This window comes from Maylandia zebra, linkage group LG23, assembly GCF_041146795.1.
Source record: "Maylandia zebra isolate NMK-2024a linkage group LG23, Mzebra_GT3a, whole genome shotgun sequence".
In the NCBI taxonomy this organism is placed as follows: domain Eukaryota; kingdom Metazoa; phylum Chordata; class Actinopteri; order Cichliformes; family Cichlidae; genus Maylandia; species Maylandia zebra.
The window spans coordinates 7,335,605-7,358,757 of NC_135188.1; the positions used below are offsets into that span (position 1 = coordinate 7,335,605).

At 39.0% G+C, this 23,153-nt stretch overlaps 1 long non-coding RNA gene across 1 annotated transcript in view; it reads right to left on the minus strand.

Annotated features, from left to right (window-relative positions):
• Positions 1–20,937: 20,937 nt before the first annotated feature.
• The window catches only part of LOC143415027 (uncharacterized), a 29,796-nt gene continuing 27,580 nt past the window's right edge, over positions 20,938–23,153 (minus strand). The window contains exon 4 of the long non-coding RNA XR_013095633.1: positions 20,938–21,647. This is a non-coding gene — a long non-coding RNA (uncharacterized LOC143415027). The remainder of the gene's footprint in view (positions 21,648–23,153) is intronic.

Consider the following 23,153-nt stretch of genomic DNA (forward strand, 5'->3'; position numbering starts at 1 on the left):
CTCTGCTGCAGAGCTCACTGCGGTTTCAGGGATCAGAAACAGAATTAACAGTATTGCAGAGTTAATGCAACAGGAAGGCTTTGTAGTTTCATCACAATTAGCTGATGAAGCGTGCAGATCATGACAAATGATACAGTATTCTTGGAACATTTATTGTGAAAAAGAGTTTCATAATTTTCTGCCACACAATAGCCTCATTAATGCCTTGCGTACTGTACAGTGGTGAAACCTGCCTAGTTGAAAACATCAAAAATGACTTCTTGTCTTTAAACTGGGTTTTAAATTTCTAGAACACACATGCAATAAGCAGCTAACAATCGATGTTGTATTTTCTTATGAATTGTAAGAATGTGAAATACAGATTTGGTCTTTTTTGGAGGGGAGAAATAAAGTAAGCAAGCTACCTTTAACAGAAATTTAGTGAAAATGAACTGTAACTGTATAAATAAATGATCTGCCCTACTCTCTATGACTCGGCCATGGTGGGAGTCATGAAATAGTCATAAGAACTTATGAACTCAGCATAACATACAATGTAATTTATCTTTGAATGCCAACCAATTCATTTTAGTGAAAGCCAATTAATCTCAACCACTTTGTTTGGCAGAAACTGTGGGTAAATAGTTGTAGCCTGTCACTTTCTGTGCTTGTTATCAATAGTGCAAACAATGAGACTATGCAGACACTCTTTTCCAACCCCGCAAGCCCGGCCCATTTCAAATATTTCAACAGTCCATTCATTTTTGCTTTGACAGCAAAGAATTTCTTGTCCTTGCAGCACGACTGACCCAGATGGAAATGCATACAACTTTCTGTAGTTTTGTATGCTTGCAACATAAGGTAAAGGATTCTCCACAAGCCTGTGTGTAAATGTCACCCCAACTTAACTCCTAGATGAACATTTGCTATTTGTGATCGTTGAATTATGCATATGTATTGCAAATGCCCCCAAACTTGTTCACATCGCTTCTTTTAAGATGTGATCTAAATATTTGTGGTTTGAAACTGAAAATAAGTAAAGAGGCCTGTGCTCCATTTATGGTGATTCATTTCTGTTCTGGTCTCGGCCATTTAACTGAAAAAACCTTGAAATAACCACAACTTGAATCATGCTCATGATCAGTCTCATGCTTCCAGAGAAATCCAGTCTTGTTTTAATCGTCTGTCATTCTATTTTAGGGTATAATTTCCTCTCGTTTTCTTCCTGGTCCCTGGATATGACACCTCAGTTTCGTAATCTCATTTACCGCCTACAACGCCCACAGTATATGATCTCCGGATTGTGCAACCACACCTTGTCAGATTATTCCGTGAGCTCACACAATGAGAAATGCTCACAGGTCAGCTTCAGGTTTGCCTCGCTTACAGCTACTACTTTCCTGTTTACTAGCCTTACCTGAATGTTTGGTTCCAGCATCATGCTGCTGCCACAACCCTGTTGCAGGCTCCAAACTAACTTTTCATTTTCACAAAAACAAAGACACTTATTATCTATTGATTACCCCAAATTTTAAATCTTTACTCTGCCTGCAATTATTGAAAACATGCAGCATAATCAGTGATTTCTGTAAAGTGATAACTAACCCAGGCCTGTTATCACAGCAGTAGACTTCATAAAGCCCACAGTATGCATGTTTAACATGTTGTCAGCCATTCGCCTTTACTCTTTTGTATATTTCCTATGGATGGTGACAAAGCACCTTTGTTATTTAACTGTGACTCCTCCTGTCCTCTGTTCTCGTGTCTATGACCCACTTTCAATACATCATGTTGAAAGATGTTTCATTTCCTAAAATGCATCGTGAAATCAGAGGAGAGAGGTAGTTATTATATAACTGACACTGCTTAAGCTGATGGCTCCCAGACAAGGATATTTAATTTCAACAATTGCTCCTTGTGTCTCTTCTTCACCTCCTCTTCTCACATCTTCGGTGGGAGGGACTACGACATGAGTAGAGGAAGTGAGAATGTGCAGTTTGGGAAATGAGTTAATGGAGATTGCTTTGTCTCATCAAATGGTATGCTGCTTCACACACAAACCATGTGCTCTCACAACTCCTACACACAGGAGGCTACTCTGTGACAGCTCTAAACACAACTAGGTGACACTTTCCTCTGTGACCTTACAGCTCGCTTCGGGCATGGTTATGGCACATGTTACCAGAAATGCATGATGTCAGTTTGGTTAGCTGTCTAACCACACTGTCTGATAGACTGGAGCAAGTTTCATTTTCTCTGGTTACTGAAATTCTGCACGTTGTAACACGAATGAGATTTCATGGAAAAGTGGCACACGTAAAATAAAGGGGAATGAAGCGCCTTGAGGTGACTTTTGTTGCGATTTGGCGCTATATAAATAAAATTGAATTGAATTGAATATTTGTAATATATAATATGTAACCAGCCTGCTGTATTTTTATACTGTGTGTTTTGAAACTTGAATACAGCCTAATTTCCCCTGAGGATTTACTTAGGAAATCTGTAAAAGGCTGTGTGAAACCTGACGTAACCTCTCATCTGATCGTCAATGAAACTGAGGAGACACAAATGTGATAAGGAAGTGCAGAAGTCTGGGATGCATTAACAGCCAGACAAACAAGGAGTTCTTGTCTGTGTGCGTACGTGCATGCATGTGTGTGTGTCTGTAGCTTCAGTCAAGTCTTAAAGCTTGTGACCCAACCTTACTAGTTGGAATAAGGCCAAAAGGTATAAAACAATGCTGATGCAAGAGCTACCCCTTTGTACACGTGGGTGGAACAATAACACGATGTGATGTAAATGCAGTCAGTTTCTCTGTTGGAGGAATTTCCTGGTAAATAGGTGAAACAGAAAACCTAAAACAGACTGAGACTGAGAGAGAGATGGAAATACCATTTTCGTGTTCTTGTTTATCTTTGTTTCAGTCGAGCTTTTTTTTTTTTTTTTTAAATGTGGACTTGAGTGAAACAGGTGAAGCCAAAAGACAAGACAGTGCATGTATAAGAAATAAATGCTTCCTGCCAAGTGTCATTGTGCAATCTCACTGAATCGTTAATTCTGTGACATAATTCACACTACATGCAGTGCATATATTAGACTAGTGTCATAGGAGACACCAGAGGAGACAGGAGCTTCAAAGTGCAAGAAAAATACCAAACTGGCATCGAGCATGTACAGTAAACAGGCCTTTACAATTATTCCCACATACAACCTGGATATAAGTCAAGTTTTCCAGAATTAAATGCTAAATATCTGACTAATATCCCTTTTATCATTTCACAATAATCTCCTTTATTTTCTCCACCAGAGATCATTTCACAATCGTCTCCTTTCCCAGTCTTCAGGTGACAATAACTAATTGCATCCGTCTTTGCAGGTCTTCACAGGTCTTTACAAAGCTGCAGTAGGGATGTGAGTCAGTTTTTCCACAATTAAATTCAAAATATCCAGTAATGATCATTTCACCATTTAATCATTTCACAACCGGACATAACGGCATCCCAGAAGCTCAATAGCAATACATCTGTTCATAACAAGTATGTAAACTCTTCATTAGCAGATCATAAGAGGCGATCTAAGCTTAATCTTGGTTATAAATATAGACAAACTGATATGCATAGGCTATAATAAAAGCATAGAACATTCCCAGTCTTGCATATCACATGCGCACAACAGCACAACACAGTAAAACTAGAGCGTGTGCCACAAGGCTAAATTTATTTCCATTTGTAGACAGTCAGACCTACATGCCTTTCCAGCTTCAAGCAGGTGTGGAATTGGGGGTAACATCAGCAGATGCTTACTGTGAACATGAATTAGCCAAAGTAGCTACACCTTTAATCTTTTCTTGCTTAAATGTCTGTACTCCCACATGCTATTTGAGCGCACATTAACACTGACACTACTAGTGGAGATGCAGTACATTCGTATTGTTGGATGTGAGGCACTCCAATATCACTTTATATGGTCCTGTAATGCAGAACTGTATTAAATTCAGAAATAACACACAATTGTATAATTACTTTTTTTTTTACTTTGACTTCCAACAGTGCACAAAAAAAAGATTTTTAAAAATCCCATTAATCTTTTATGTCATCCTCTGGTTTTACAGAATGGAAAATTCCAAATTAAACAAGTACAAAACATTGGCTTTTTCGTTTTCCCATTCCACTAGGGAGACGTCAACCTCATGTTTTTTGGATCCTGAAAGAGTTTGGCAGATAGCCAAAATAAACTGCCGTAAACAAAAACAGAAAAAGAAAAAGGGTAATCATTAAACCAGCTTTTATGCGTGGGTGTAAAGGGATTCCCTTGTCCCTTTCTATTTGCTTTTTATTGCATGGGGAGGGAATTGAGCTCGGGATTCCCACTTTCACTGTCTGTACGTGGGAAGAAATGGGCTATATTAAGAGCAGCACACAGCAAGTAAACACTTCACTCAATATGGACAGACAACAGGCAGAACAGCAGGATAAACTAGTGGAGGTGAAAATCCAGACAGACTGTATGGAAGACAGTCTTCAGCCCAGAGGTTCACATGGCTTGATTAAGTGTGCACTGACTTTCATGGCAGGGATAGTTGTGGCTCTGGCTGCGGGCTTCATCCTTCATTATTTTCTGTTCAAACCCTCATGGAACCAGGTAAGAAACACTTCATATCAGTAATAGAAAGTCTTCCATATATGAATTGTCATTGATATGTTCGTTCACTTATATTTATAACTAATCTATCTACAGGATGCTCCAGCACTGAGTGACACATCAAAAGTCATCATGACTTGCAAACTAAAAAGTAAGTGTCGTTTAGATTTCAGCTGCTTCCAAAATCTCATCAGATGTAAATGTTGCCTTGTATTAATGGGAGATATTTCCATTTCTTCTGTAGTGACCGATCAGCTGGAAAGATATGACATCTTCACAGCTAATAAAACTGGAACCTATCTTGTCTACGGATGGGTGAAGGTCCCAAAACCGGTCACCGAAGAAGAAATTGTGCTGGAGCAGGGGAGAGAGGGGAACACCATAGAAATGGAAACAAAGCAAATTATATCCGAAGAAGTGTTTCTGTTCTGTAGAGTCATGCTTGCTGAGAACACTACAGTGAGTGTTAGATTCAAGTCTAATTACACAGACAACTCTTTCCATGTCTATGAGCTCTAATTAAGCTGATACCAGTTTGAATTTGAAAAACTCTCAGCTTTTTTGTGGCACTCAACTGTACTCAACTGAGTCTGCAGATGTTCAGTTTATCTACATCAAGATTTGTACTCATGCAGTAGTTTCATGGCAAGAGAAGCAGTTTCGTGTTTGATATGTCTGCTCTGGGTAGAGTGGGTGTGGCTTTATGAACTCTCCAAAGAGCGGATGCGACTTTTCTCGGGAACTGGGTGAGCAGGCGAAAGACTAGAGAGTCATTCACAGCTTTGCTCTAGGAGGAATATAATATTTTGACAGCAACTCACACTCATAGTGTGATCGTCCTCTGTACCAGCCATCATTCAAACACTTCACCACAAAAATTATTTAAATCTCACTTTCACAAGAAAAAGTTTCCTTTCTTGTCATCTTCTTCTCTGATTGACTACCTTTACCTGTGAAGATAATCCACCTAGCACAAAAAGCTATATTTAAAAGATTGTAAAACAGAATATTTGAAGGTGTTAAAATCATGTAAAAAGTCAAATGACACTTTGTTCTGTTAATGTTGCTTTGAAAATCGAAACTGTGTGTATATAGTTTTGGTATTGTTAATTGTAACTATGTTGGTATTGGTCAAGCTTTGTATTTTGTTCATATCATGGTTGTAACTGTACAGTATGCTGTGCATTATATGGATTGAAAACCTGTAATTAAATGTCACTACTATATTGGGAATGTGATTCTCAGCTTTTACTTGTGTTGTTTCCATGAAAGCTTCAAGTTTGAAACATTTTCAGCACACGCACACACACGCTGTCTCAGGATATGCTTGTCTAAAAACGACTTTTTGGACAAAAAAATGTTAAAAATATATTTTATTTACATAAATTATTTACATAATTACATAATTTAGGAATTTATTCCCTTGATTCCATATCAGCAGGTATGATTTGTTTGGGGTTTTTGGTATTATTCACTACACGTACTTGTATAAATGTGTTCTCACTCTTGATGGAACTGGTGTCACAAGTCAATATTTGGATAGAATACTGACTTACTGATAGTGTAATTCAAACAAAATAAATACAAGTGTTATTTGAAACGTGCAGTCTATGTATAACATGCCTTCTCATTATTAGATTATTCTGTTATTATATGTTACCTTATATATGTAATCACACACACACACACACACACACACACACACACACACACACACACACACACACACGTACGTCTCCAAACACACATGAACACGTGCACTCGTTGAGTGAGTGAGAAATGACACACACACACATTGGAATGCTGATTCACTGAGAAGTGATCCACATACACACACACACACACACGCTGATGCAATGAAGAATGCTTTGCTTATGCTGATATGCAAAATGCTGCACACAAACATCCCAATGCATAATTTTTATGAGGAGCCATTGATTACTTAGAATGTGTTATATGTCACCTAGAAGGCATTTATGTAGATTTTAGGAATAAGCTCTAAAACGGTTTGGTTATGAAAACAATGTCTGTGCGTGATGTCTGTTTATGGCTCAAGGCCTTGACTGAATTCTTTGCTGTGCTTCACACAGCCCTGATGAGGAACAGTGGCACAGAGTGAAAATGATGAATTAATAGTGTAAGTTTAGGTTGGAGTACGGCATTTTCTGTGATTGAGTTTTAATTCAAGGAGGAACAAAAGGTGTTACGGCACCTGAGGTTCTCATTCCCACACAATATTGTCCCGGCAGGAAGCAAAATTTTCCTGTGAATTTCTGGTTGATTGTTTGGTTTTGTTTAGCGCTAGCTTGATTTTATCAGAGAGCTTTGGCTTGTGTTCTTTCTCGTAAGCGAGAGAGGATAGTTTTATGCTTGGACAAGTCTGCAACGGGCCCTAGTTTGTGTTATTGTTGTTAGTGTTTTGTTGGTTATGTCTGTTTTCGTTTTGTTACAGTGCACTGAGATAAGAAAATCTGAGAGGTGTGATCCACCGGTGGTGATATGTTGATATTTTGTGAGTTTATGATTTAACAATCAGCTCTTTAAACCAGGCCTGAAAGATTGAAATTTAAAGCGCTATGAAATATTCTTACAAAAACAGTTGCAAAGTGTGCTTCTCCATGATTGTAATTGGCTTGGGAGAAATTCACTTATAGGGAACACTGAGAAGTTCTGAGTCTAAAAGGATTGCACCGAGTCAATCCGGCCCAAAAAACAACAAGGAATTGTTTTCCTTTAAAATGATGACGTCATCTTGCTGGTGATGGAGGCTCGAATAGGTTGCGCGTGAGACTCCATTATCAGCAACATCTGGTATGAATGTGTATGGAGGTATGCATGTGAATGGACTGTGATGGACTGACGACTAAAAGCTTTGACTGACTTGATACTGAGACAATGACTGCACCCACTTTAGGATTAGTAAATGCCAATAAACAATTCACCCAGCCGACAAGAGAAGGGTGGATGCTTCGCTTTGTTTTGTTTTGTTTTTTCAGGAGCAGGAGGATAAGAGAGACTGGAGGAGGAGACTCTAGCTTCACATAAGTATGAACTGCAGACTTATCACTGTGGTTGCTGATTTTGAGTTACTGATGTTTGCATTAAGAAAACTGTACTATATTAGCTGTGTTTTGATTAAGGTATCATGTTATATTATTGGGAATGCCAAATGCTACAGTGGAGATAACTATTGATATCACTCATGACTGGAATATGTTACTATTAACCACAGCAGGCCACTGTAAAAAAGTCAATTAAATTTTATAGAGGAAAATCGCCAAAATTTAACAATACCTATGAATGACTGGCCACATTCAGAATAGAGATATGCAATAATAAACATTGGTCCACGTGATTTAGGTTCTCACTTGAAATAGTAAGTTATTAAATGTAGAATATAATCGACAGGGACATTTGATAGGATGTGGTACTGAAAAAGAACAAGAGCAAAGTAAATAAAGAAAATATTGTGTTTAGTTTGGATAAATTCAAATTAAAATGTACCATTACACTCAGAGGATCAATATGAAATAAAACATATGCAAAATTTGTAGGAAGTACATGACTGATAACTGTTCTGTCCTGAGCGTTTGTTTCCAGAGCACCCACTTGACCACACCAACAGTTTCTCGCCACCGAGGAGGGGTACTTGCAAAAAGAATAAAATAAAAATCTGAGTTTAACAAAACATTTTAAATGTAAATATCAAGCTTACCTTTCTTTTTCCATGAAATGTGCTTGTGGGCACGCCAGCCATTTTGAAAAGGTGGGCAAAACAATTGGCAAGGCCACACCCCCACACGTGTGATATAATTTTAAAGGTACTGTTGCCCTCTCACATCAGGACTTAGAGGAGTGGCAAGTAGAGTATGCGAGCTACAAGCAAAAACTAAAATGTGTACTACAGTGTGCAAAAATGAAATACTGGGTCATCAGGGGGACATGAGGGACATTTATAAAACTAAAAGTCCCACTAACCTTAAAGTGCACTTGAAAAGCTCACACAAGAAGGCTAACCTAGCTTACCTAGAAGACCTCATCAGGGGGAGCACACTCCCCCTCCTTGAAGAGCTCACCCACTCAACCCGCATCCCCAGAAAACAGCTAACCCCAGATAAGGCAGCGTGATGTATCCCGAGACAACAGGACTGGGACATCTAAATAAAGGTGTGAAACAATCGCCTTCAAAAGGTTATCAATTCACTTCAACCAAAATTAGGACCACACGGTGCGGCAAGAGTTAATAGTTATTAGTCTCAACACCCAAGGATAACCAGAAGAGCATGACTGATATGATGGAACTGGGATTTTGTTACACTTAATTTTTGCAAAACACAAATAAAACTAAATTGAAACTAAGGATTTTCAGAAAATAAAAACTAAACTAAACTAGCAAACAATTGGTAAAAACTGATTAAAACTGATGAAAATTGCAAAACTATTACAACCCTGGTCCAGACTAAGATGGTGTTGGACATCTTCAGGGCGGAAGAGGGTTGGTGTGACCAAGGTGTGGTTTGGCTTGTTGTATGTACATTTCAAAATGTTACAGCTCTGGATGGACCAGTTACCAGGGCATGGAAGGATGACAGACTTTATTACATGAGGAGAAGGGACATTTTCGGGATCGAAGATCCTCAGGGATGACAAGGCTGGAGCAACGGTACTCGAGAGAAGAATTTCTGATACTTTCTGAGATATGATGTCACCAACCTTCTCTTTTAATTGTCTAGCTCCAATGAATTGACACATGGGAGTGTGTCAAAAAGGGGGAAGTTGAGTCCGAACATCAAACAATGGTTTTATGAACATCTTATGACGTTATTTCTGTGTTTAATAATTTAGCTATGGTAAAACTTAAGCTTATAATGTGTTAGACTTAGAAAGGGTTCACTAATTTTTGATTTCTTTTACACACACATAGATTATGATTAGAATAGGTCCTGAACATAACATTTTAAACCAAATTTGAATCATTAGAACAACAATGGATAACAATATTAGATTATCAAGGCTAGGGAGAGAGGTGTTTTGGTTTTCTGTCTCTTGCAGAGAAAGGAAGAGACACCAGACGGGGACACGGAGATGTGAGGACCCTTCACAGCAGAGACAGATGTAGGGACAGCCGAGACAGCAACTGGGGTCAAGTGTCATGACGTTTGGGCTCCTGGAGAAGATGGATCCCACAAACACAGCAATAACCATGAAGGGGTTGGCGAAAACCAGGAACACCAGACCAACGAGGTTCGAGAGGCTCTTGGCAAAAAGGGGGACACGCCGGTGAACCCAAAACACACAGATCCTTGTTTGAAATCGGGGCAGAATAATCCCCAGAACTGTGCAATGACTAAAGGGTGGTCTAACCCCGGAGGTCGAAGAAAGAAGCTGAGAATCACCCAACTGGAAGACACTGGTAGCTGCAGCAATAAAAATAAAGGTTAAAAGCTCCTTAGACAGAGGTTCTAGTCTAAGTACATTTGAAAGGTATAAGGTGGCATTAAAATGGGAGTGGAAAACTGGAGCACCAAAATAAAGCTGTGGGAGAATTGGGGAGTGATGGGAGAGTCATCTGTAACTGCTGTTATGGTTGTAAATCTAACTTTGCTTGCATCTGAACTGCGTGAACACAGAGGTCATCCCACATATGGTCCACCCGTTAAAGGGGGACAGAGGGCCTCAGGATCAAGAAAACCTGGACCTTGCGACCCTGGAGTGCATGTTGTAAGTGATCTCTTTCAGAGATCAAAAGGGGGAATTATTAGATTATTCTGTTATCATATGTTACCTTATATATGTAATCAAAGTAGTTGAATTAGAATACTGCTGTAGATCACATTATACCCTTTAATATAGAGTGTGTGAGCTGTATGTAGTGTAGTTCTCATTATACTTTTGAGTTAACAGAACATATTCACATATTAGTTCATTAGATAAATGTGCATCACTCTGTATCCTTGATCTGCTGGGAATGTGTTACACTGTTTTCTTGACATGCTTAATTGTTGAATCATGAAGAGAAGGTTGTAAGCAGGAGACTCTGTGTCTAAAGACAGGGGAGATAGATAGACCACATTCCACACCCCCACCTTACAGAAAGCAGAGAAACAACTGCCGAGGTCATAACTTAGGCGCTGTAACAGAGAAAAAATGTGATGTTTTGGCTTTTACGACTAGCTGGGGGCCACTAGAGACTATAAAAAGCTGAGCAACCCGTCACCATTTTGAGACATGTGCCTGACCCTCTGGTAGCATCTCTCCCGTCCGGACGTTGTAATGCTCTGACTGTTGAATTGTATGGAAATAAATGATTGTTGATTGAGCATTGATACACCGAGTATTGTCCCTCCTTCAGCCCAAAGATTCAAAGAATTGGGAGATTTCAACATCATTTTGCATATTATTTATCAAAACATGAATAATCAGTCAGTCACTTGAACTCTGTGATGAATCAATGAAAACCTTTCATCACCTTTTAACGGCCAACTCATCAAATATTACTGACTTTGGGAAGAGTTCTGCAAAGAACTAAACAAAACAAAAAACAAAAAATGCAGGCCTAGTGAAGAGTAAAAGTTTTTCAGAAACAAAAATAAAATGTGAAAGATTTTTTCAAAACTTTACAAAACTGATGGAATCGAGAATATATATATACACACATATATATATATATATATATATATATATATATATATATATATATATATATATATGATCTAAGAATATAGCACCAACTACTGTACAGTCCAGTAAAGTCATGCTACACACATTCAGGAACCAGTTTATTAAGTCCGCCTGTTTCACTGCTCGTCACAGTAATCCACATATCTAGTCAGCAGCAACTCAAAGCATTTATGAATGCAGTCATAACCAAAACAGCCTGCTGAAGTTCAAACCGTATTTCAGACATTGCTGAATTCCTGGGATTTTCCAACACAATCAATTCAATTCAATTCAATTTTATTTATATAGCGCCAAATCACAACAAAAGTTGCCTCAAGGCATCTGGAATGAGGACAGGGAGCGTCAGTTCACTGCAAATACCTTGCTGATGTCAGAGGAAAATCGTAAGACTAGTTTGAGCTGATTGGAAGGCAACAGTTACTCAAATAACCACTCATTAAAAACAAGTTATGCACAAAAGCATCTCTGAAGGTACAGCACATCTGGCCTTGAAGCAGATGGGCTATAACAACAGTAGGCCGCACTGGGGGCCTCACCTGTCAGGTAAGAACAGGAAACCGAGGCTACATTTTGCACAGAGGATAAAAGACTAAAAAGCGTACCCTCCCACTCTCACCAGTCGAGTAGAGCATCCTTGGGATGTGGTTTTGTTGAGCAGCTGTGATACAAGACTGTAGGTTTTTATTTGTATTTGTTGCAAGAAATTCTCTGAAAATGTGTTACGGGATTTGCTCTTTCACACATATTTGAGAAAAGCTTGAAGTAATTTAATTGAAAACACTACTAGATTGCTGGACAGTAGTGAGGAAAGTCAGAAATCTAGAGTTGAGACTAAAAAAAGTACAAAAAGTCTGTTTTGATGAGTTGTCATATTCAAGTGAGAAGTGCATGAACACACTAACAAATATCTTTCGTAGTGAAGTACGTGTAGGAACCAGTGTGTGTAATAGCAATAAAAAAAAAGTCTAAAGTGGGTGAGGAAATGTTTTACTGATTTGAGAAGTGCACTAAAAGTAGTGAGAATGACTTTTCTGCTATGAGAATTGAGGCAGAAGTGATCAAGAAAGACAGTAACGTGTAATTTCATACCATGAACAGTGCTCCAATCCTCATCTGACCCTAACTGTCTTTTTTCTACAGGCTAAAGCTTAAAATGAATAGACAGGAACTACATGTGCTTTAAGTAGTATACTTTCACACACAATGCCATCCTAAGTTGGAAACATGTTGACAGAGTGTTTTTAGTGTTGTTTTTCCCATTATAATCTTATGTAGGGCAGAAATACATGTTTGGTCTTACATGCTGAAATTAAAATATCTATAAATAAAGATATTTTGTTTGATGATTAGGCTTTCATCTTATCATCTTAGAAACAATAGTAACATTTATTCAAAAAAGGCTAACTATTTATTGTCCGGTATCTGGATAACAAAAGGTTTCATTGCGACATTTTTACATTACGGCATGTGTCATATCCCCACACAGTTGGTAAACTTCCGTTCTCCTGCTTTTGTAAATCTCTCTTGTTCAAGCGGAAGTGAAAGTTTTAATGCGGCGGCTTAGTCTAGGCTACAAGGCAGTGTTTCATCATCATGATGCAATATCTGAAGTAACACCTCTGGCTCTCCTGCCCCAAGTATCCACCTATACACATTCAAGTATCTGTGCTTCACCCAGCCAAAACCAGATACCTAACACCACGTTCCTATTACACTCAGGGGACTTTCAGTGACTCAAATATTGCCATATTTTTGGGAAATGTGGGAAATATAGATGAGGCTTGGGACTTTGAATTAGAATGTGACTAACAAAGTTGCAAAAAAGAGCAGCTCACAAGCACACGTTATGAGCCTTTTTTAAATACCAAGTATGACTGACAAATCTCAATGAATAATGCACTTGAATGTCATAAAAGTTTCAACTCTAAACTGGAACTGATGAAAGTGACTGAGATGAAATAAGGTTCTTAGTTTAGAGCCGTTCTTAAAACAATTATAGCAAAGAAACAAAATGCAATGTGAGACGACATCACGGTGAATTTAGTTCAGCTTGTCAGTGAATGACAACCTCTACAAAAATAATAACTGCCTGTAGTGGTCTGTAGTTATGTAGGAACCAACACATTACAGTTTCTCTCAGGTTTAGTGGAAGCACCACACTCGAATAACAAAGGTTTGAGTTTAAGGTAGGATGTTTAAAATAATCCAAAATTTAATAAATCACAAATTTAACCCAAGTTGTCTCCAGCTCGGGGGCTACATGCTGGTCAGACATCATTAAAATGATTAAAAGTTTTCTATATCCTGCAACCTCTTCTTCGGTGTTGTCCTTGAGCTATATCAGATCGAAGATATAATACGCAAACCTTTTGATAATGAAGTTTCAGTCTGCCTGAGCTTTATTTGTTGATATTGAGGTTTCTGGGGGGTTTCTTTTCAGTTAGTTTAGCCTTTAATGCTCCCACACAAATTCGTAACGGAAGCGTAATACTCTCTGTTTGTGCCAAGATCTCTTTTAAACTGTTAACTGGTCACATCCAAGTCTCTTCCGCATGAATTTTCAAATCTATGAAAGTTTCCCTAAAACCCAGAAAAATGGGTGCACAGCACAGTCTTTGACCGAGCCATTGCGATGCCTCGATTCTTTTCTTTTTCAGCCATTCTGTTGTAGATTTGATGCTGTGCCTAGGTTCATTTTCATGTTTTGTGATCCACTTTTGGCCAAGTTTAAGCAGCTGAGCAGATAGTCTCACATTTTGCTCTAGAATACTTGTGTTTGACCTGTGGCTGGAAAACAAGTCCAGTTGGTATAGTATTTAGTTTCTTGGTTTTTACCAAAAATGCCATTAGGTGAACTTCTCCACTTTGTTCTTATCAAAGGACACTGATAATTATTAGCAAAATGAAATCATTCGACTTGTCATTTCGGTGGTATATGTCCTGTATTCTATAACCTTTTCTTAGGTCTTGTCCTTGAGCTATAGCAGATCAAAGATAGTGTAAATGCCAAAATGGCAAAGCCACTTTACTTTGTGCTTTTATTTACAAGAGTACCTTAGCACTTCCTCTTTTATTGTGTCACACTACCTGTTCTGTTCTCAGTAAAACGACACAAACACGTTGCTTCAGAGTAAAAAAAAACTTTACTTTTGGAAATATTCATGTAAAACCTTGTACTTTATTTGCCTGTCACATGCTATAACTTGGGAACGTTTATACAATGTGGTTGAATTCTGTGTTTTTCTATATGCATGTCATTTGTTTGTGGTGTGGAAAGACTGGCTAAGAGATGCTCATGGAGGAGGTTGTTAGCAGGTTCAGCATGATTGGCACACTTGGAAGCAGAAAGACTTTGGTTTAATGATTGCAAACGATTGTTTATGCATTTAAGAGACAGAAAGGTTGTCTTTAATTCATTTTATTAAATGCTGTAACATAAATTATTTAAACGCTATTGATTTATGTCAGTGTCATGAATTGAGTTCATCAAAATAATTTTCTATATAGTAAAATGTGAACATTTCTGCACTTTCTACTAAAATGTTATAATGGCATTTGTTTTTGCATCTTTATAGTTTTCACAGTGCCACATTGTCCGTGGTTTAACCCTTTAAGACAGGCATACTGATGTGAAGAAATGTTTTTTTTTAATTATTATACGAAAAATGGTTTAATATGATGGCAGAGTGTTACAGGCATGGCCCTTTAAGACTGTAGCCTCATGGGCGGTGTAGTCCTTGCTGCAGGGAGAATTTGTGGGACCGCCCCTCCCGCTGTGTATGTGTGAGCATGAGGGAGGGAGAAAAAGGAAAGTGAAAAGTACGAGGTGCTACCAAGCAGAAATGGGAGATGGAAGCATGTAAATATAAAAATAACCACTGCAGCCAAAAAGAGTGCCTGACGAGCCCAGTAAGCTATTAAGACTCGACTGTACACTGTGTTTGTATTTTCCTCCCAAACAATAAAGTTCTGCTGGAGCAGCCTTTCAACGCCTCTCTCTCGCTAGCAAAGTTGACCCAGACAGTAAAGCTAGTTCCTGGCTACGAGCCCGACATAGAACCCAAAGTATTAGCCAGAGGTCACCTTACCACGGTTCGGAGCCGCGGACCTGGCCGAGGTAACAAGAGAGTGCAAACATGTTGAGGGATTGGCTGTGTTAGTTCAGTGAGAGATTTATTTGGAAAGAAAACAATTTTCACTTGCAGTCGAAAACTAATGCGTACGCTTATGCCTGCATTTTTATTTTGTTAAATACAAACAAAATTGTAGCAAAAAGTGCTGCCATGTGTCTGGCCAGAAAGAGCTGTTTATTTGGTAGTTCAATGAAACGACTGTACTATACTGCTGAGTGACTGTCTTCTGCTCGTCAAATACATTTCATTGCAATGTTGACCCTGTGCTGACTTACATATGACAAATGAAACTGAAAGGCTTCAGATAGTTAATAGTGAGAAAAAAAATTGCGTTCATGTTTGCAATTTTGTCTTGTTACACAACAAAACAAACAAAACACTACATTTTAGTGGGTGTTTTCGTGTTTTGTTTTTTTGTACTACTTGGACACTAAAGTGGCCCTCCAATGAGATGACGGTGCCAGAAGTGGCCCGCGGCTTATTTGAGTTTGCGACCCCTGCTTTAAGACCTACCATAGAATCAAGTCCGCCAGAGCTTATCTTGATATTTTTACATGCTGTAGAGCCATTTTTGGGAGCATTTCAAGTTGCTATACATCAATATAATCGTTATAGCCCAAATTTTAATAATATCTATGCATTAAATCAAAAGAAACTACATAAATTGCAAAAAAAAGTGCACTAAACTAAAAAAATCGTTTGAAAATCTTTTTTTTTTTTTTTTTTTACATATATTTCTAGTTAGAGAAATTTAAGAGGTTGATTGCTCAAAACTGTAAATATAAAAAGTTGCACAAAATAGTTTCCAATCACAGGAAATTTATTTTGAGTGTCTTCATAGTTTTATTTTTGAGATACACCAATTTTTATATACTGCAAGAAAAATGAAAATAAATATTATAATGCGAATTTGCAAAAAAACAGCATGTGCATCAAAATAAACTATTTCCAGCAGTGCAACTTGAGTTCTAAGCATCCCAGAAACCATACAGAAAAGATTAAAGCCAAATACGACTTTTAAAAACACAAGTATAGGCTTATAAGGCCCTGAAGGTAAAAAAAAAAAGAAATTCAGTGAAAATGACGTCATATTTCTCCTGTAATGCAATACATGTCTATGTTTAAACTGTGACAAAACTATCAATAAAAATTACAGTGCCAAAAAAAAAGAAAATGACGCCACTTCCGGTTTCGGCCAGGTAATGGCGGACATAGGATAGTTTGCGCTGACGTCGATTCCAACATCCTCCGGTTTCATATGCAAAATAATTATTGTGCTACCTTACGTGGTTCCAGTTCTACAGAGATTTAAAAATAGCTATGCTAAACGGAGCGTGCCCGCTCCGATCGGTTTTAAAGGGCTAAAAGAGGAGAGAATAAAGTTGAATCTGTCGAAGCTCTCTGCGTCACGAGTGGTAATTCCAAATGGGCAGCTACAGATAGTGCACGCAAGTCTGTTGATAATAGATAGTAGATTCAATCTGTCTTAACTTTATTTTTCCATATTGAGGTTTCTGGGGGTTTCTTTTCACTTACATGTACTGTCATAAAGTTTAATATTGAACATGCTGAGGCCTATAAAGTCTGAGATGCATCTCTTGGGTTTTTTTGCAGTTTCTCTGCACATCGTCTGGTTTTAGGGTAAATTTGCTGGGACATTCACTTCTGGGAAGACAAGTGTCTTGAATATTTTCCACTTGTGAATAAACTTTCTTGGTGTATAATAATGGACTTCAAATTGTTTAGAAATGGTCTTATAAGTCTTTCCAGAACTTGCTCTGATCATTTTATCATGCATGCGTCTTGAATATAGCAAACTGTCTCAAACAGAGTGCCAAATAAACTGATCTTTAAATATAGATATATAGACTGGCTGTTACAAAAATAAACACGACCCCATTTACACAACCAAAGAAAGTTGCTCAGGGACAGATCTTACTCATTTAGAGAGGCACTATGACAAGGTGAGGCAGTTTCAAGAAATTCTACATAGAAAACAAATGTATGTTCTTCGTGATCCAGATGTTTAAATTTGCAAAGATTTATACCGGATGTCCTTCCTGACGCAGCCCTCTGACGATTGGGGCTTGTGATTCCCACATAGCTGGGTTCAGACAAAATGCAACATATACACACACACACAACACACAAAAACTAGTTTTATATTGATATGTAACTGTATATTGACATTTTCAAATATAAATAAATGATTTAAACAGCATCTGAATTACTTTGGCTCTCAGAGGAGGCGGGCGCATCTTTCACCCTCTCCTTCCCTTATCTCCCCTGCTGCTGCTTCTATGTCTTTGTGTACTCACCCTATTAGAGCACTTCGCTCTCGCACTGCAGGCCTACTTGTTGTTCCTAGAGTATTTAAAAGTAGAATGGGAGGGACAGCCTTCAGTTTTCAGGCCCCTCTTCTGTGGAACCAGCTTCCAGTTTGGATTCGGGAGACAGACACTATCTCTACTGTCAAGATTAGGCTTAAAACTTTACTTTTTGCTAAAGCATATAGTTAGGGCTGGATCAGGTGACCCTGAATCCTCCCTTAGTTATGCTGCAATAGATGTAGGCTGCTGGGGATTCCCATGATGCATTGAGTTTTTCCTTTCCAGTCACCTTTCTCACTCACTATGTGTTAATAGACCACTCTGCATTGAATCATATCTGTTATTAACCTCTGTCTCTCTACCACAACATGTCTTTTATCCTGTCTTCCTTCTCTCACCCCAACCGGTCGCAGCAGATGGCCCCGCCCCTCCCTGAGCCTGGTTCTGCCCGAGGTTTCTTCCTGTTAAAAGGGAGTTTTTCCTTCCCACTGTCGCCAAAGTGCTTGCTCATAGGGGGTCATATGATTGTTGGGTTTTTCTCTGTATCTATGAAGCACCTTGAGGCAACTTTTGTTGTGATTTGGCGCTATATAAATAAAATTGAATTGAATACTCGTCTAACTCTAACCCTCAAAGAGTCTCTCAATCTTGTTCTCTAAAACTGAAAGGATTATGGATTTGATCAACTGATTCCGTAACGAAATTGACACCCTCCTGGGCTTGGGAGAGCCTAATTGTCCTGCTGAGACGTTTGCTGTCGTCGATGGTCGGTTGCATCATGTGTCTGGCGACACTCTCGATGGAGGACATTGAACAACATCTACCAATTCGGAACCACGTTCTGGCTGATTGGAGCTGGCTTTGTGTATTGTATGTATGGTCAGCAAGGTCTGTCATCTCTGTTGTGGGCAATTGAAACTGACAAATAAAGGCTATCTCATCATCATCATCATCATCTACATACAGATGTGTGGAGTGTTTGATTCACAAGAAATTTGGAAGCAGGGCCCACCAAATCTGCAGGTGTACTGAGGCTGTTACTGCTGAAACAGAACTTACACATGATGCAATGATATCACAAAGCGCTTTATTAAGAACACCTTTAATGCACTTATCCAATGAGCCAGTCATGTAACGACAATGCAGTATATAAAATTCAGATACAGTTTGTAAGCTTTGGGATTAGGAAAGCCTTAAATGTGATATGTTTTTTTTCTCAGGATTGTCTAAGTGTTTCTAAAGGAGAGCTAATCTCCTTAGATTTTCAGAACTACAATTTAATTCTCTCTAATTTGTGCAAAACAACAAAACCCTCACCACCACCCTGTATCAATATGGTTTTCCTACAAAGCTATCTTCAGGCCTGAAAAACTTAACCAAACCCAGACACATTCCAGGCTGTTAAAATGTACTGGCGAGATCAGTTTTTCCAAAACCTTGAAGTTTGGGGAATACCAATATCATTCCTGTGGCATTCTTGTTTTGGTTACTGTGAGGAGAGATAAAAGAAATAACATTTGGGTGATGTCTAATCTGCAGACAGTGGTTCAAGGCCATGTTTCTGTCTCGTCTGTGACAGAAAAACTCATTTTCTAAAACAGGTCCAAAATAAAGGTAATCCCTATAAACTACCATTTGTTAGGGGGACGGAGGAGCCCTGTAATCAGGCCAGAATTGCTAGTTATATGGCTGATGGAGTCAGTTCACTACCAGGAGAGAATTTACTAAATAAGAGTCTGCCTGTGTGTGTGTGTGTGTGTGTGTGTGTGTGTGTGTGTGTGTATGGATGTCTTATAATGTCTTTTTTGGCCGACTCTTGATGTTTTTTTAAATGTGCTATATAAATAAAGCTGACTTGACTAAAAAATAAATCAACAAAGGAGACAAAGAGATTAAACATAAAAATTACAAATAGTCTATCTGGCCAGAAAGAATGAACAGCGCTGTGTGGCGATAGGAATAGATAAGAATCGAATGATTCCGATTCCATTCTCAATATCACTAATCACTTATTGTTACTCAAAACAGTAATTTATTACACAGAACACTTTTCTTAAAAGTGATTGCCGCAGTGATTCTACTCTAGAAACATGAGCAGGTAGAAACGGAGGCTATAGTCTGAATGCTCATCATTGCTTTTGTTACCTGTTAAACTTTAGCATCTGGCTGCTGGGCTGGGGTCGCCATTCAGTTTTAACATCATTCTGGGCTCTTGGCAGGATTAGCGTTAGCATGCTGTCTGTGCGGATGCTTGCAAAAAGCCAAAGTTATATTAGTAGCACAATGCAGTTGTTTCTGTCCTGGATGTAGTTTTGCACTTTTCCATTGCGCCCTTGTCCTTTTCAGCAATAAAAGTAAAAGTAATTTCCATGCTGTGGACAGCACCCTTATTTCCCCCCTCCAGCACATGAACAGTACAGCTGAGATCACTTTCTCAGAAATCCCGAAGTTCGGAGAATATAAATGTCATTCCTGTGGCATTCTTGTTGGTTACTGTGATAAAAATGCGGTAGCAGAAATAACATTCGGTTGATGCTTAGACTAATCTGCAGACAGTGGTTCAAGGTCGTGTTTCTGTCTCATCTGTGCATTCATTTTCTACAACAGCTCCAAAAGAAAGCTGCCATCCTACAATGCATAATCAAGTCGTTTTTAAAACTATCTTTACAGACTGGCACAAAAATGGTTTCACTATCTTTGGATAGATTCAAAACAACTGTACAGTGTAAGGTTCTTAAAAAAATCTCATAGCTGTCTGGCAGGCTGCACCTCCGCTAAAGAGCTGTGAAAAAGTTTTTCTTGGTTTTTTTTAAAAAATTTGGTTGGTTTTTTGCATATTTGTCACACTTACATGTTTAAAAAAATAGCCAGAGTAAATTAAAAAAGCAGTTTTTAAATGATAACTTTATATATTAATGGATGTAACAAAGATGTTTAAACCTATCTGGGCTCCATTTAAAAGAAATGTCCTCCAAACCCACTGAGAATATTATAATAAAGCTTTGATTCCTTATTTGTCTCAGAAAAATCTAAATAAAATTGTCCACACTTTTCTTAAACTGGTCTGGTGTCAAGAAACAAAAAGTACCAATGACACAAATACTTGAAAAACAAAAATCTTTATTTAGAATTGTGTTCATTAAACGTTGTAATAAAGCATCCTTATTTGATCTCTCACCCAACCTTTAATGAGCAATCCACACATGACAGGCTTTCATCCAAAATTTGGGCAAAACACAGTGAGTAACTCAGGTTATCAATAACAGCTATAAAAGCCCAACTGTGGCTACTACAGGAAAGAGGGCCAGTGGCTAACTGTAGCTGGTCAGAAACATTTATTAGGGGGACAGAGGAGCCCCATAATTATATGGCTGTGTAACGGCCTGGGGGATCGGCGAGACGCTGATCGGCCTTTTTCTTTCTTTTCTCTCTCTCGCGCTCGCTCTCTCCTCCTCTCTGTCGCCGGGGCGGAACTCATTGTGGGTCTTCGCTGGATCGTTGTCTACCACGCGACAGTGAGAGTCAAGCTACAGCTCAAGATAAGTCAAGTGTCTTTTGTGAATATCGCACTCATTCCTGTTTCCTCATCTACAGACCCCCTGGATTACCTTTCCCGTGTGAATCTGTGTGTCAAGTGTGAAGAAAGGAACTGCAGTCGTGTATGTGGAGAGTTGGAGAGCGAGTGATTCCCCCCTTGGATTTCCCTGGAGCCCCGTCCCTCACATTGTTGTATATAGCACTGCCCGGCACTCTCTGTATATACACCTGGTGAACTCTGTAAATAAATACTTGTGTTCAGCTGATTCAGGAGTCCCGCGTTTGAGTCCCCTGCGTTGAACCTTAATAGGCTGATGGATTCAGGTCACAATCAGGAGAGAATTTACTAAAATTTAATGAAGAAAGGAGACAAACAGAGATTAAACACAGAAAGCACAAATGGTCCATTGTCTAAAAAGAATGAACAGTGCTGTGTAGGGACATCCATCCAGCTTCTTCTGCTTATTCGGGGCCAAGTCGCGGGGGCAGGAGCCTAAGCGGAGAAGCCCAGACCTCCCTCTCTCCAGCCAACTCCTCCAGCTTGTCCGGGAGATATAATCGTCCCGGTGGGACATGCCCGGGAGGCAATCAGGAGGCATCCTTGTCAGATGCCTGAACCACTTCAAATGGCTCCTTTTCACTCTGAGCTCACTGAGCATGGTGCTGTAATAGTCAGTTCCTGAAGTATATCCCCTCTTAAATATTCCACAATCAGCCATCTGTGGTATTATTGCAAAATGGAACCGTTAAGCAACTAAAGCAACTCAGACACAAAGTGGCAGACCATGTAAAACTGTGTGCTGAGAACTTCACGGCAGGGTAATGTGTAGGTGGCCCAGAACAGCCAGTTCAACAAAAGTTGGGAAGCTGTTGTAAAATGCAAATAAAAGCAGAATTAAAAGATTTGCAAATGTCATAATCCCAAACTCTATTAACAATATCAAACATTTAAAATGAGAAAATATTACTATTTTAATAGAAATAATGGCTTGTTTTAATTTTGATGGCAGCAACGTGTCTCCAAAAAAGTTGGGACAGGGCGGGAACTGAGGAGACGAGTTTCTGGACTTCCCATTGTTGTCTGATAGGATTCTAGCTTTTGTTTCAGGTGAAAAATCTGGGCTTTGCGCAGGCTGGTTCAGCAGCTGGGGTCTTCTACTACGATGCCATGCTGTTCTAATAGATATACTATGCAGTTTAGCATTGTATTGCTGAAATTTGCATTGCCTTCCTTGAAAAATACATCAACTGGATGGGAGCATATGTTACTCTAAAACCTTTCAGCTTCTATGGTGCCTTCAAGTGTGCAGACTGCCAATTCAGTAGGAACTATTGCTGGGTATACAGTGTGCAATTTTTGGCTAATTTTGAGACGATTTTTCAGTCGTTCGACCGTTTTGGTGATCGGCCCGAGTTTTGCCTTCATCGTGTGTCGTGCATCGTGGAGGTACGTGGAGTAACGATAAGCGATTAACACCCCACGACTAGCTCCCGATCATCAATCGCTTGGTTGTGAGAAAATCAAACCTGTTTGAAATCCTGGCGACCATCGTGAGGGTGTCAACGCAGCCTCTCACACTGTGCACGCGCAAACACAGAAATGAAAGTGAAAAGACAGAGCAGCACAGCAGTGCAGCGTGTGATCTGGACACAAGCGATTGAGGCACAACTTGTAAAGCTTTGGCAAGCTCATCTGAGCCTTTTTGATGTGGCCGCACAAAATTATCATGACCACAACAACCGTGAAAATAATTGGATGGACATTACTACTCAATCACAGCTGATTGATCAATGTTTTTCAAAAACAATTTAGCTAAGTTGATAATGGTGGTGTGCGTGTCTGTGTGTGTGA